The sequence below is a fragment of the Euphorbia lathyris genome, chromosome 3 (assembly GCF_963576675.1).
Source record: "Euphorbia lathyris chromosome 3, ddEupLath1.1, whole genome shotgun sequence".
Classification (NCBI taxonomy): Eukaryota; Viridiplantae; Streptophyta; class Magnoliopsida; order Malpighiales; family Euphorbiaceae; genus Euphorbia; species Euphorbia lathyris.
The window spans coordinates 284,755-297,889 of NC_088912.1; positions in this window are offsets into that span (position 1 = coordinate 284,755).

Consider the following 13,135-nt stretch of genomic DNA (forward strand, 5'->3'; position numbering starts at 1 on the left):
AGGTATGAGTGAAATTGAACAGGTAAATTTTGTCCAAGGGCAAAACCAAAATAATAACCCTTATTCCAATACATATAATCCTGGATGGAGAAATCATCCTAACTTTAACTGGAGAGATAATAATAATGCTAATACTAATCAAAATCGTACTACCAATTATCAAAATCAATCAGGAGATTCGATTAGCACTTTATCTTCTAAAATCGACAAATTCATTGATGCTATGAGCGGAAAAATAAGTAATCACGACGATGGTTTTAAACGGATCGAGAATAAATTCGATCAGCTTATTAAAAACCAATCATCTAGCATCCATAATTTGGAGATTCAAATTGGACAACTCGCTAAATCAATTCCATCCCGCAAAGAGGGAAGTCTTCCAAGCCATACGGAAGAAAATCCGAAAGAGCATGTTAAGGCTATCACTCTTCGTTCAGGGAAAAATTACTTAGGCCCGGAAATGCCCGGAAATTCGACTTTACCTGGAACTGATTTATCGAAGCCCAAAGAGGATACATTAAAACAAAAAGATGCACCAATTGACTCTAGTAAAAAAACTTTTGCACCCAAACCACCTTTTCCACACAAAGTCCGCAACAAGGACTATGACAAATAACTTTTAACATTTTTAGACAAACTTAAGAATTTTCATATTAATTTAACGTTTATGGATGCGATTACGTAAATTCCCAATTATGGTAAATTCCTCAAAGATTTAATTTCAAAGAAAATCAGTTGGGAAGGAATTTCATCCATTTCGCTAACTGAAGATTGCAGTTCGATTGTGTCAAGCAATTTGCCCACAAAACTCAAAGATCCCGGATGTTTTACCATTCCATGTAAATTGGGCGATATAGAATTCCCAAGTTGTCTTTGTGATTTAGGAGCAAGCATTAACTTGATGCCATTATCTATTTGTAATAAGTTAGGCTTAGAAGAAGACATCAAACGTACCAATATGGTTTTACAATTAGCGGATCAAACCACTAAAAGACCATACGGTATAATTGAGGATGTTTTAGTTAAAGTTGACAAATTTATTTTTCCTACCGATTTCGTTATTTTAGATTTTGCTTATGACGTAAATTGTCCGCTAATCTTTGGTAGACCGTTCATGAACACGGGACGTGCTCTAGTTGATGTGTCGGAAGGGAAAGTAGTTTTACGAATAGGAGATGATAAGATTGAGTTTGATATGAACCAAGCGATGAAATATCCTATGGAAGATTTCGCTTGTATGAAACTTGATTTAATTGAAGAATGTGTAAATGACATTGTTCAAAAAGAAGAAATAATAGAACCTATAATGAGTGAGGAACTAGAAGATAAGGACCCAGAACCTTTGATTCGAGAAGATGGACCAGTTCCGCCTTCAATTATAGTTCCACCTAAATTAGAACTTAAAGAATTACCAAGTCATTTGAGGTACGCTTTCTTAGGCGAAGGCGATTCTCTACCTATTATTATCTCTAACAAATTAACACAAGTCCAAGAAGAGAAATTGAAAGAAGTTGTTAGAAATAGGATAGGAAGTATGGGTTGGCAAATTTCAGACTTAAAAGGTATTAATCCAAGTATTGTAATGCATAGAATTCATTTAGAAGAAGATAAGCCACCTAAAGCGGATAGGCAAAGACGCCTAAATCCGAACATGAAAGCAGTAGTAAAAAATGAAATTACTAAACTTCTGGACAATGGAATCATCTACCCTATCTCGGATAGTGAATAGGTTAGTCCAATCCATTGTGTACCTAAAAAGGGAGGTATAACAGTTGTAAGGAATGAAGAAGGTGAATTAATACCTACGCGAACCACCACTGGTTGGAGGGTTTGTATAGATTATAGAAATTTAAATAAAGCAACTAGGAAAGATCATTTTCCTCTTCCTTTCATTGATCAAATGATCGAAAGGATAGCTGGTCATGCTTTCTACTGTTTTCTTGATGGTTATTCCGGATTCTTTCAAATATACATTTACCCGGATGACCAAGATAAAACAACCTTCACATGTCCTTACGGAACATTTGCATATAGAAGAATGCCCTTTGGTCTATGTAACGCACCTACAACATTTCAACGTTGTATGACTGCAATTTTTAATAATTTCATTGAAGATATCATGAAAGTTTTTATGGACGATTTTTCAGTTTATGGAGATTCTTTTGATTCGTGCCTAGAAAATTTGGATAAAGTTTTGTCTAGGTGTGAAGAAACAAATTTGGTATTAAACTGGGAAAAATGTCATTTCATGGTTGACGAAGGAATTGTTTTAGGTCACAAAATATCTGAAAAAGGATTAGAAGTAGATAGAGCAAAAACCTCAGTAATAGAGAAATTACCCCCTCCAACTACTGTTAAGGGAGTAAGATCATTCTTAGGACATGCTGGTTTTTACAGAAGATTTATTAAAAAAATTTCTGTAATTTCCAAACCACTTACTAATTTACTCATGAAAGATTCAACCTTTGATTTTAATGAAGAATGCGTTAAAGCGTTCGAAACATTGAAAACAGCTTTAGTCAGTGCACCTGTTATTGCTAAACCCGATTGGGATCTACCATTTGAAATTATGTGTGATGCAAGTGATTTAGTTGTCGGATGTGTTTTAGGTCAAAGGAAAGATAAGAAACTTCATGTCATTTATTATGCAAGTCACACACTGTCTGGTGTACAATTAAACTACACCACAACTGAGAAAGAAATGTTAGCCGTAGTTTTTGCATGTGACAAGTTTAGGTCATATTTATTAGGTTCAAAAGTTATTATTTATACTGATCATGCAGCATTAAGATATTTATTTGCTAAGAAGGATGCAAAACCACATCTAATTAGATAGGTTTTATTGTTGCAAGAATTTGATATAGAAATAAAAGACAAAAAGGGAGTTGAAAACTTTGTCGTCGATCATCTATCGAGACTTGAAGATGAAAATGGTCCTATTGGTGAAACTACCGGTATACGAGATGATTTCCCTGATGAACACCTCTATCAAATAAAAAGTGCCATGTCACCATGGTATGCAGATATTGCTAATTATCTTGCAGCCAATATTGTTCCGAAAGGATTAGATTTCCAACAAAAGAAGAAATTTTTCTTCGATATTAAACAATATTTTTGGGAAGATCCCTTTTTGTTCAAGACTTGTAGTGACGGGATAATTAGGAGATGCGTTGGTGAAAATGAATACGAATCCATAATGTCGGAATGCCATTCTAGTTCTTATGGAGGACATAATGGAGTTAACAAGACAGCTGCTAGAATATTTGAAAGCAGTTTCTTTTGGCCTACGATGTTTAAGGACGTCCGTTCATTTATTACTCGTTGTGATAAGTGCCAAAGAACATGAAATCTAGGAAGGAAAGATGAGATGCCCCTCACAACCATATTAGAAGTTGAAGTCTTCGATATGTGGGGAATAGATTTCATGGGACCTTTTCCCCCTTCCAATGGTAAAACTTACATATTAGTTGCCGTCGATTATGTTTCGAAGTGGGTTGAAGCAATTGCAACCCCTACGAACGATTCTAAAGTTGTCGTTAATTTTCTTGACGATATATTCTGTAGATTTGGTTGTCCAAGAGTTATCGTTAGTGATGGCGGTACTCATTTTATAAACAAGAGTTTTGAAACGCTTATGAAAAAATATGGAGTACGCCACCGCGTATCAACGCCGTACCATCCTCAGTCAAATGGTCAGGCGGAGATATCAAACAGAGAACTCAAATGGATTCTCGAAAAAACAGTTTCATCTTCTAGAAAAGATTGGTCTTCTAAACTCAATAATGCGCTATGGGCATACCGTACTGCATTTAAAACACCAATAGGAATGACTCTGTACCGCTTAGTGTATAGGAAGGCATGTCATTTGCCAGTCGAATTAGAACACAAAGCCTATTGGGCTATTAGAGAACTAAACTTTGATTTACGACAAGCAGGTAAGAAACGTTTGCTCAATTTGAATGAGTTAGATGAGTTACGTCATCTATCTTACGAAAATGCAAAGATTTATAAAGAAAAAGTGAAAAAATGGCACGATGCCAAAATTAAAGTTAAACACTTTAATGTTGGGGATAAAGTGCTGTTATTTAATTCACGACTTCGTTTATTTCCAGGAAAACTTAAGTCCAGATGGATAGGACCATATTTAGTCGTCAAAACATTCGATTATGGTTCTTTAGAACTGGAAGGTCCTACCGGAGTTCGATTCAAAGTTAATGGTAATCGATGTAAAATCTATTACGAAAATATTTCCCAACTAGGAATTGAGTTCGTAACAAGATTGTCTGACGTATAAATTACTCAGTTTTTCTTACACAGTTTATTTTGTTTTATTGTTTTTATATTTTTTTTGTTCATTTATTTTATTTTATTTTGTTATATTTTATTTTATTTTATTTTATTTTTTCTAAAATGCCATTTTTATGATTAGATGACTTTATGTTATGATTTAAATGCATAAAATATTTCTATTTCATGATTTTAGATTTAATTTTTAGGAAATTAAGATGAATTTGAAGTTTCAGGCAATTCTCTGCCGCGAATTTAGAATTCCCTGCCGAGAATCCTCTTTTTTAGAACAGTCCAAATAGGTTAGGATTTCTCTGTTCATACCGAGAATTTTAAATTCTCTATCGTGAATCGGGAGGTAGCTTAGACGCCTGATTTTCGCAAGGAAATCAGCGTGTCGTGACCGCGGCTTTGCCATTCGCGGTCGCGACACGCGTGTTTCCTGCACTATCAGGTCTGCAACACTCTAACCCTTTCGACGAACCTCTTGGCAAACGAAACATTAAGTTTCTTCATTTCCGAAAGGTGCAATTTATACCTTTTCATAATAAAACGATATCTCTTTTCATTTAAACTCTTATAAATTAATCCTAGAGGATTCAAGTTCTGTTACAATTCTTTTCATCTTTGTCAGAACTCTGATTTTCTTCGCAAACACCGTTCTTTACTAAAGTAACACAAACTTTGCACCATGCCTACCAAGAACAAACCATCTAGGCACAATACTGCCTCAATCAACAAATGCCCAGACTTATCCAAGCAATATGGGGCGCCTTTTCCTATCTTCAGTCACGATGAAGGTAGGCGTTATTGGAATCACCGTTACTAATTCTTCACCGGAATGTTGTATATGGATGAATTTCTTAATAGCCAATTAGGCATTTCTGATGACATGAGCCGCTATATAGAGCGCCTAGGGTGGACAAAATTCGCCCAAATGCGATTTCCAATAATAGGCGACTGGATACTCGAATTCTTCTGTGCCGTGCGTTTCACTAATAAACGACGACTACGTCTCAGTTTTCGTCGAGAAGGCGAAATCTTCACTTTCGGCTATCCTGAGTTGCATGCTTGGTTTGGTTTTCCCCCGAGGGATACAATCAAACGTCATCCTGGATGAGACATGACATCCTTGGACATTTGGAGAATGCTCACTGGATTCTGGCGATTCAATTCAAAACTCGCATATAATCACTCTTTTCGCTCCAACTCCATGCTATATTTACACAAATTTCTGTGTCACAGTTTATTCGGGCGCACATTCAGTAGTGTGGTCCGTGACACAGATTTATATGTTCTTGGAGATATATTCCAGGGAAATGCAGTGGATTCTTCCAAAATTCTGATGGAAGGTCTTGTCGCCGCTTCTCGATCCAAAGATAAGAAGATTGGGTTCGGCAATATAATCTGTGGAATAATTCTCGGTTCAAAGGGTACTATTGATATCCCCTGGAGTGATGATGAATTCTTCCCGACAATTCACTATGAATTTCTCGAGCACGAAGGACTTGTGAAACGTGTCTTTCGAGCAGGGCCTCAATTTTTGTCTGCACCGGAACGTGAAACTTTCGTGCAGTTTCAAATTGATCGTATTAAGGCCAGAAATATCCCGTTAGATAGGGATAAATATGTAGAATAGTTTATGTTTTTCATTTTATTTTTTGTATATATTTTGTTTTGTATTAATTATTAGTTTGTTTTCATTACTTGTACATATGTTAAAATAATAAAGATCTTATTTCATTCAATTCTTAATTTTTATCCATTTGATCCATTATCTATACTTAGCATATTTCATATGAGTAATTTCTAATTTTTCTTACTCAAATTAAGATAAAAATGATTCACTTGAACTAATATGGTTTTCTATTTTTCCACACGTATATCTACATTTGATTTATAACTCAATTTCTTTTTAATGCATTAGGTTTTCATTTAATCAATTCAATTCATGTATTAAATATGTTTTACCATGCACTTATTATGCATTTAATATGGTTCTCTTAACTTATATGCATAAATGAACATTTAAGTTTCATTAATTCTTCATAATCAATTTATTATACTTTAATTCAATTTATTAAGTTTCAACCTTTGGTTTTCCTTGGAATTAATGACATTTATTTAATTTTTAAGTGCAGGAACACTAAATATTAAGTTCAGGAACCATTTCCTCAACAAAATTGCACAAACCATGTCAAAAGGCACCAAAATAGGCCATTTTTACCAATTCTCTACCGAGAATTTATTAATTCTCGGTATGAGCAGCAACTTTGGCAGAATTTCAGGGCGAAAATTGCCTGAACATCGCGTGCCGCGGCTTTGCCATTCGCGGTCGCGACACGCGTATAAATTGCCATTTTCAATCCGATTTTGCCACCAAATTTTGCCTATTCCTATCCCTATTCTACCTATTCACCTACCTATACAACCCTATATAAACCTACCTCTTACACAAACCTCACATCACCTCTATTTTTACCCAATACCTTACTCTAAACTCTTCCCCAAAAATCTACTTTTACTCTTCCCAATTTATTCACTCCAATTTCTATCCTCTTTTCTCTTTCAATCACTTCCAATTCAAAACCCCAACCTCATCTTCAAGCTTTACTTTTTCTCTCAAATTCTTCTTCTTCTTCTTCTTTTTCTCACACCCTAAAAACACAAAACACCATCACCATGGTTAGAACTAAGCGTGTTGGTAACAAGCCCGCTGTTACGAAAGCTAATCGCCTTCGGGTTCAATGCGGAGCTTATTTTAACATCTATTCGGAGGAAGAAGCCGCTCGTTTCAAACATTTTTCTCAGGCCGACCGCTAATTTGTGGATATGCACTTCTTAGACTTCCATTCGGTAAGAGCATTAAATTTCTCTACTCGAATTGATGCCTTTATTGAAGCTTTGGGTTGGCAAGAATTCGTTAATATGCGTTTCCCGCGTATTAATGAATATGTAGTGGAATTTTTGGTCACTTTGACCATGAACAAGAAGAAAACTTCAATTTCTTTTAGGAATAATGGTGTCCCTTACACCATTGACTATGAAGCAATGGGCAATATGTTTGGTTTCCCTACTTCTGATTTTTATGATAAGCCTAAGGATTTTGATAATGATGCGGTTTGGCAAACTCTTTCGGACCAAGACTATTTTAATTCGAAAAACACTTCAAGCAAGTTGATTAAGGACAATTGTGTGTTCTTCTTTCATAAGTATTTGAGTTTCTCCTTGTTTGGTCGTGTGGAGAGTTCTAAGGTTCAGGTTCGGGATTTGTATGTTTTGGATAGTTTGCTTAAAGGCTTGCGGATTGATAGCATTGGTATTTTATTTGATAATTTGTTCCGTGCTTCGAGGGCTACTACCATTCAAATCCCTCTTTGTAATTTTATCACCGCTATTGTGTTGGGAGCATGGGGTGAGTTGGCCGATTATGACATGTCCACCTACCGTGGCTATGTTCCGCTTTTGGACATCTTGGCTCTTGAGCGAGCTCATTTATTGCTTCCACAAGGACCTCCCGTCTTTATTTCATATGCTACCCGAATTGCCCATCTTCGTGGCACTATGGGTGGTGGCGCTTCAAGTTCTCAATTTGTAGGTACCGAAGGCGGCGGAGAGGCGGCAGGCGAGGAGGATGAACCACCGGCTCAAGCACAACCCCAAGCACCTCAAGCGGCGGATGATCCGGTAGATTTGCGGAGGATTTTGAACCAAATCAATTCCAACAATCGTCAAATGAATTTAAGAATTGATGATTTGGTTGAAAACAATATGGTGATGAATGACAACCTCAACCTTTTGAGGCGTGAACATCGATCGACTCGGCATCGGATGCTTTCCTTTTTCCGACGCCGCAATGTGGAGACGTCACCTACACCTCCCGATTCCCCACCTCAAGCTTAGGTTGTTTTCTTTAATTTTATTATCTTGTTATAATTTGGTATAATTTTCATTTTCATATGTTTGGTACAATTTTCAATTTTTAATTTTATGTTGAATGTTTCATTTGCACCATTCCTATCTTTATTTCTTATGCTTAAATTTTTGTGCTTTTATTCTTGATATCTCGCTTTTGCACCAATGAGGACATGGTCCAATTTAAGTGTGGGAGGAGATGTACATCATTTTCATTTTTCTAGCACAAATAACAAATGCAACGAATCATTTATAACAAATGCAACGTATTTTGCAACATAAACTTGTTTAAAACGCTATTTTTATTAACTTCACATTTTCATATATTTTTAAAAATTAATCATAAGTTAATATGATTATTTTTAGGTTATCATTATTGTTAGAAATTATATTTCTATACGGGTAATATTTTTCAAAATTTTTCACGAATCTCCGATACGATTTTAAGTAAAAATTGTCTCGAGTGAATGTATTTTAAATAAAAAATTCTTTATTCAATCTCTATTTTTATATCATGAAAATCATGATACAATAAATCTTATTTTAATTTTCAATTAGGTTTATAGGCATTAAATTGAACTAACAATTTTAGCTCGGTTTGATTTCGTCTTACATTAACACCAATTGAAGTTTTTAAGGAAACTTTAGCCATAATACATGTTGAATTTTAAGTCAATATAGGATGAATGTGCTATTTTTCTTTTTCCCAAGTTACAATTTTATAATTCATATTAATCAATCAATTAGTTGAATTCTTAACTTTTGGCCACGATTGAGACCAACCTTATCACAATCGAGGTATGAAAGGGAAGAAAATTAAGTACCGTTTACTTTTGGCCACGGTTGCGACCACCCTTATCACAATCGAGGTATGGAAGGAACGTTAAAAGCAAAAAAAAATTATAAGGGTGTATAAGTTTAAAGTAACGATTGCGTCCACCCATGGCATGGTCGGTACCTCTTAAGCAAACACAAAGCAATAAAATACGTATAAAGTTACGATCAAGACCACCCTTATCTCGGGCGTAACTAAGCAATAATTAACCCAAGTACTTATTTAAATATATAATATATCTCATATATTAGTTTAGGTTTGGGAAAGGAAATTTTGTGCTTTGAAATGCCTTGAGACGAAAGACTCAATAACATGCGTGCTTACATTGTCCCGAATGCTTCAATTCCAAATAGAAAATACAAGACGAGTGATATATCGTATATTGTACTAAGTTAGTTTGATATTTTGCGTATAAATTTGCCATGCGAAGTTAGTCTTTTCGGCTTAACTAATTTAAAAGGTAATACATAGATATATGTTTTATTTTCATAAAAAGATTAGTTAGAGAATAAATTCAGTGAAATTTTGCTCGGGACTAGCAAAAGATTAAGTGTGGAGATTTGTTAAGCCCAAAATATACCTAAAATATCATCAATAATTACCTCAATATTGCTACGAATTTATAATATTTATAACCATTTAGAAATCTTTTACTCTCGAATATGTTTCTTTCATGCAAGGTACATAAATATTTGGTAAAATCCAAATAGGAGTAAAAAGAGCTCAAAAATAGAAGAAAAGCCCTACAAAAGGAGTCGAAGACGATGAAAATTAATAACGCCAAGTCGAGGACACGAACGAGAGCGAAGAAGTGAAAAATGCTCCGTGCCGCGACCGCGGCCCCCACTATTCACGGCCGCGACACGCGTCCCTCAGCCTCTCCTTCCCTTCGTCTGAGGTACAATTGATGCTCCCCCATTCTCGGTAGAGAAATTAATATTCTCGGTACGAGCAGGAGATTTTAGAGGCCTAGTTACACACTTTCGTTTTCGACGAAACGCGATCGTTCGGGTGGATAAAGACGTCCTTTCGCAGCGGACACGATCCTTCACAACGGACACGACACTTCAATCAAGACTCTTCAACATCTATAAATAAAGAGTTGATGGAGAGTTGAAATATAGTGTGTTATACGTGTAGAAGAAAGAGATTAGTGTAGAATTTATGCAGAAATTCCGAATCAAGTGATTCAGAAGTTAGATTTCGATTCTGTTCAAAAGCAATATGATGTACACACATTGTTTACAAAATAATAACAAATTCAGTAGCGTTTAGACATTGTTCCAGTTTAGTTTACATTTTGGTAGTGGACCGACCCAGTCTCTATTACGAAGATTCAACGAGAAGATTGAGTAGAGGATTCGCCCCTGAGCCTGACAAACTCTAACGAAACCCAAGGAAAGGATTGACAACCCGTTCACTTGCACGCCATCTAAGAATTCAATGCTCCATGTTCTCTGTAAACTTGTATCAATTTATATTTCATCTAATAAAGTCTGTTCTATTCGATAGATTTTTATGCAGCACTTATGGTAACCAATCCACTAAAGTGACTGCTGGTGTTTTCATTAAAACGTAGTTTAATTCAAAATCTTTACAAGGAAACTTTGTTGAACACTTAGGCAAATTATTATCTCGGTAGAGTTTTAATTTGGTTAAGGGCAATTATCCCGGATAAGGGTTTTGTCGCGTTCAAAGCCTATTAATTAGAGGTTTCGTCATTTATTTCATCTTTATAATTCGTATAAAGTTTAAAGTTGTTTTCTTTGCTTAATGCAAACAAATATACTTGTTTACTTTTCTAAAGTACTAAAACGTTCCTGTTTTGCAAATTCATTCTTAAATCAGATATTTTCTAACATCTTCATACTCTAATCTAATTCTTATTCTAGCAATTTCAAAACCTAAACCGATTTAAAACGATTTTCCCATATTATAAACCTAAATGTAAATTTAACCGATTCAGAATAAGTTTTGTTAAAAAACGTTCCCTGTGGGATCGATATCTTTTATTACTACAAGCGTATACCGTGCACTTGCGGAAATCGCTCAACAATGGACATACGAGTAGGTTGGGGTTCTCCTAATCCAAGTTTAGCATATACAGAATAAGGCATCAGGTTTATGCTAGCTCCTAAGTCACATAGTGCATTTTCAATATTTAGCTTTCCAATTGAACAAGGAATAGAAAAACTCCCTAGATCTTTTAGCTTTTTCGGTAGCTGCTGCTTGTTTTGGAGTATTGACGAACAATCTCTATTGAGTTGGATCATGGAAATGTTTTCCAGCTTCTTTTTGTTCGACAGGATATCCTTGAGGAACTTTGCGTATGTCGGCATCTATGCCAGCGCTTCTACGAAAGGAATGTTGATGTGCAACTTCCTTAAAGTGTCCAATACCTTAGAATTTTGTTCTTCCAGCTTTTTGTTGATCAACCGCATTGGATATGGCACAGGTGGAACATACGGTGGTGGTGGCTTATACATTCTTTCGCTTTCCCCTTGATCCTGCTTACTGGTACAGGTTGTCTTCCTGGTTTCTTCTTCACTGGGAACAGCCTGTTCCTGCTCCCCTTCAGCTTCTTTGGACCTTCCTGTGCATTCAGCATTTTCATCAATCGATATAATGTGTTGAGTTTGCTTACCAGATCTCAGGGTAATTGCCATGACATCGCCCTTTGGATTTGGCTCTGTGTTGCTCGGCATTATTCCCTTCCCTTTTGACGTAGATGCAGCTAACTGGTGAACTTGTGTTTCCAGATTTTTAATTGATGCTTGTGTCTGTTTCATGAACTGCATCATCATTGTCTTCATATCTGGCTCTACATCTTCCTTTGGTGGCACATGTTGTTTATAATGCTGTTGAGGTTGCCTTTGGTAGTGTCCTCCTTACTGTTGTTGATATCTCGGTTGTTCCTGCTGGTTCGGCTGGCCTATCCATCCAAAATTCGGATGGTTTCTTGTGGCAGGATTATACGTGTTGGAATACGGGTTAGGTTGATTCCTCTAATTATACCCTGCGTAATCACATTCTGCCTGTGCGCCCTTTCCCTACTTACTCCGGGACAGTTGATGCTGAAATGAAGGCCTCCACAAAAATCACAAATGTCATTGAATGGTGGTTCATTGTGAATTGAGGATACATTTATCTTGCCCAGCTGTCTAGCAAGCTGTTCTACCTGACTTGTCAATTTTGACATGACATCTTCATTTCCCATTTTTTTTCCTTCACTTCTGGCGGAGTGCCAGTTGTAACTTGTGCTTACTACCTTCTCAATAAGGTCATACAAATCTTGTGGCTTAAGATCTTTTGGGTTACCATTGGCAATGGATTCAATCTGGATTTTGTAGATGTTTGTTACACCATTATAAAAATTCTGCACTTGCATCCACATAGGGATACCATGATTTGGTACCCTTCTCAACAGCTCTTTGTATCTTTCCTAGGCTTCTTCTAGCGACTCGTCCTCTTCTTGTACAAACCGAGACACTTCATTTCTCAGTTTTATGGCTTGTCGAGGTGGGAAATATTTCATCAGAAAAGCTCATGCCATTTCTTCCCAACTTGTGATTGTCCCTGGCTGTAAATTTCTTAGCCAGTTTTTTCCTTTATCCCTTAGGGAAAAAGGAAACAGCTTCAGTCTGATTACGTCGTCAGAAACACCTCTGTTTGATCTGAATGTGTTGCACAACGTGATGAATTCTTGAATATGCCCATTTGGATCTTCAGATTGAAACCCATTGAATTGCACTGAGGCCTGGATCATCTGTATCATGGACCCCTTCACCTCGAACATGTTGTTCCCTTCGTTGGGCAACACGATGCAGGATGAATATCCTTCTGTGGTTGGCCTTGAATAATCTCTGATTCACATGACAGGAGGGTTGTTATTCTCCCCTTCTTCTTCTTGGTTTGGTTGAACTGGTTGTTCGGGTGGTACCCTTCCAACCATTCTTCTCTCTCTTTCTCGTGCACGTCGAGCTCCCGCTTTGTTTCGTCTACACGTTCTCTCTATTTCAAGATCGATAGGAAAAACAGGAGGTCCAGCTCTGCGCATAAACTGGTAAAGAACTACTTTTTTCTTGCACGCCTTAGCAA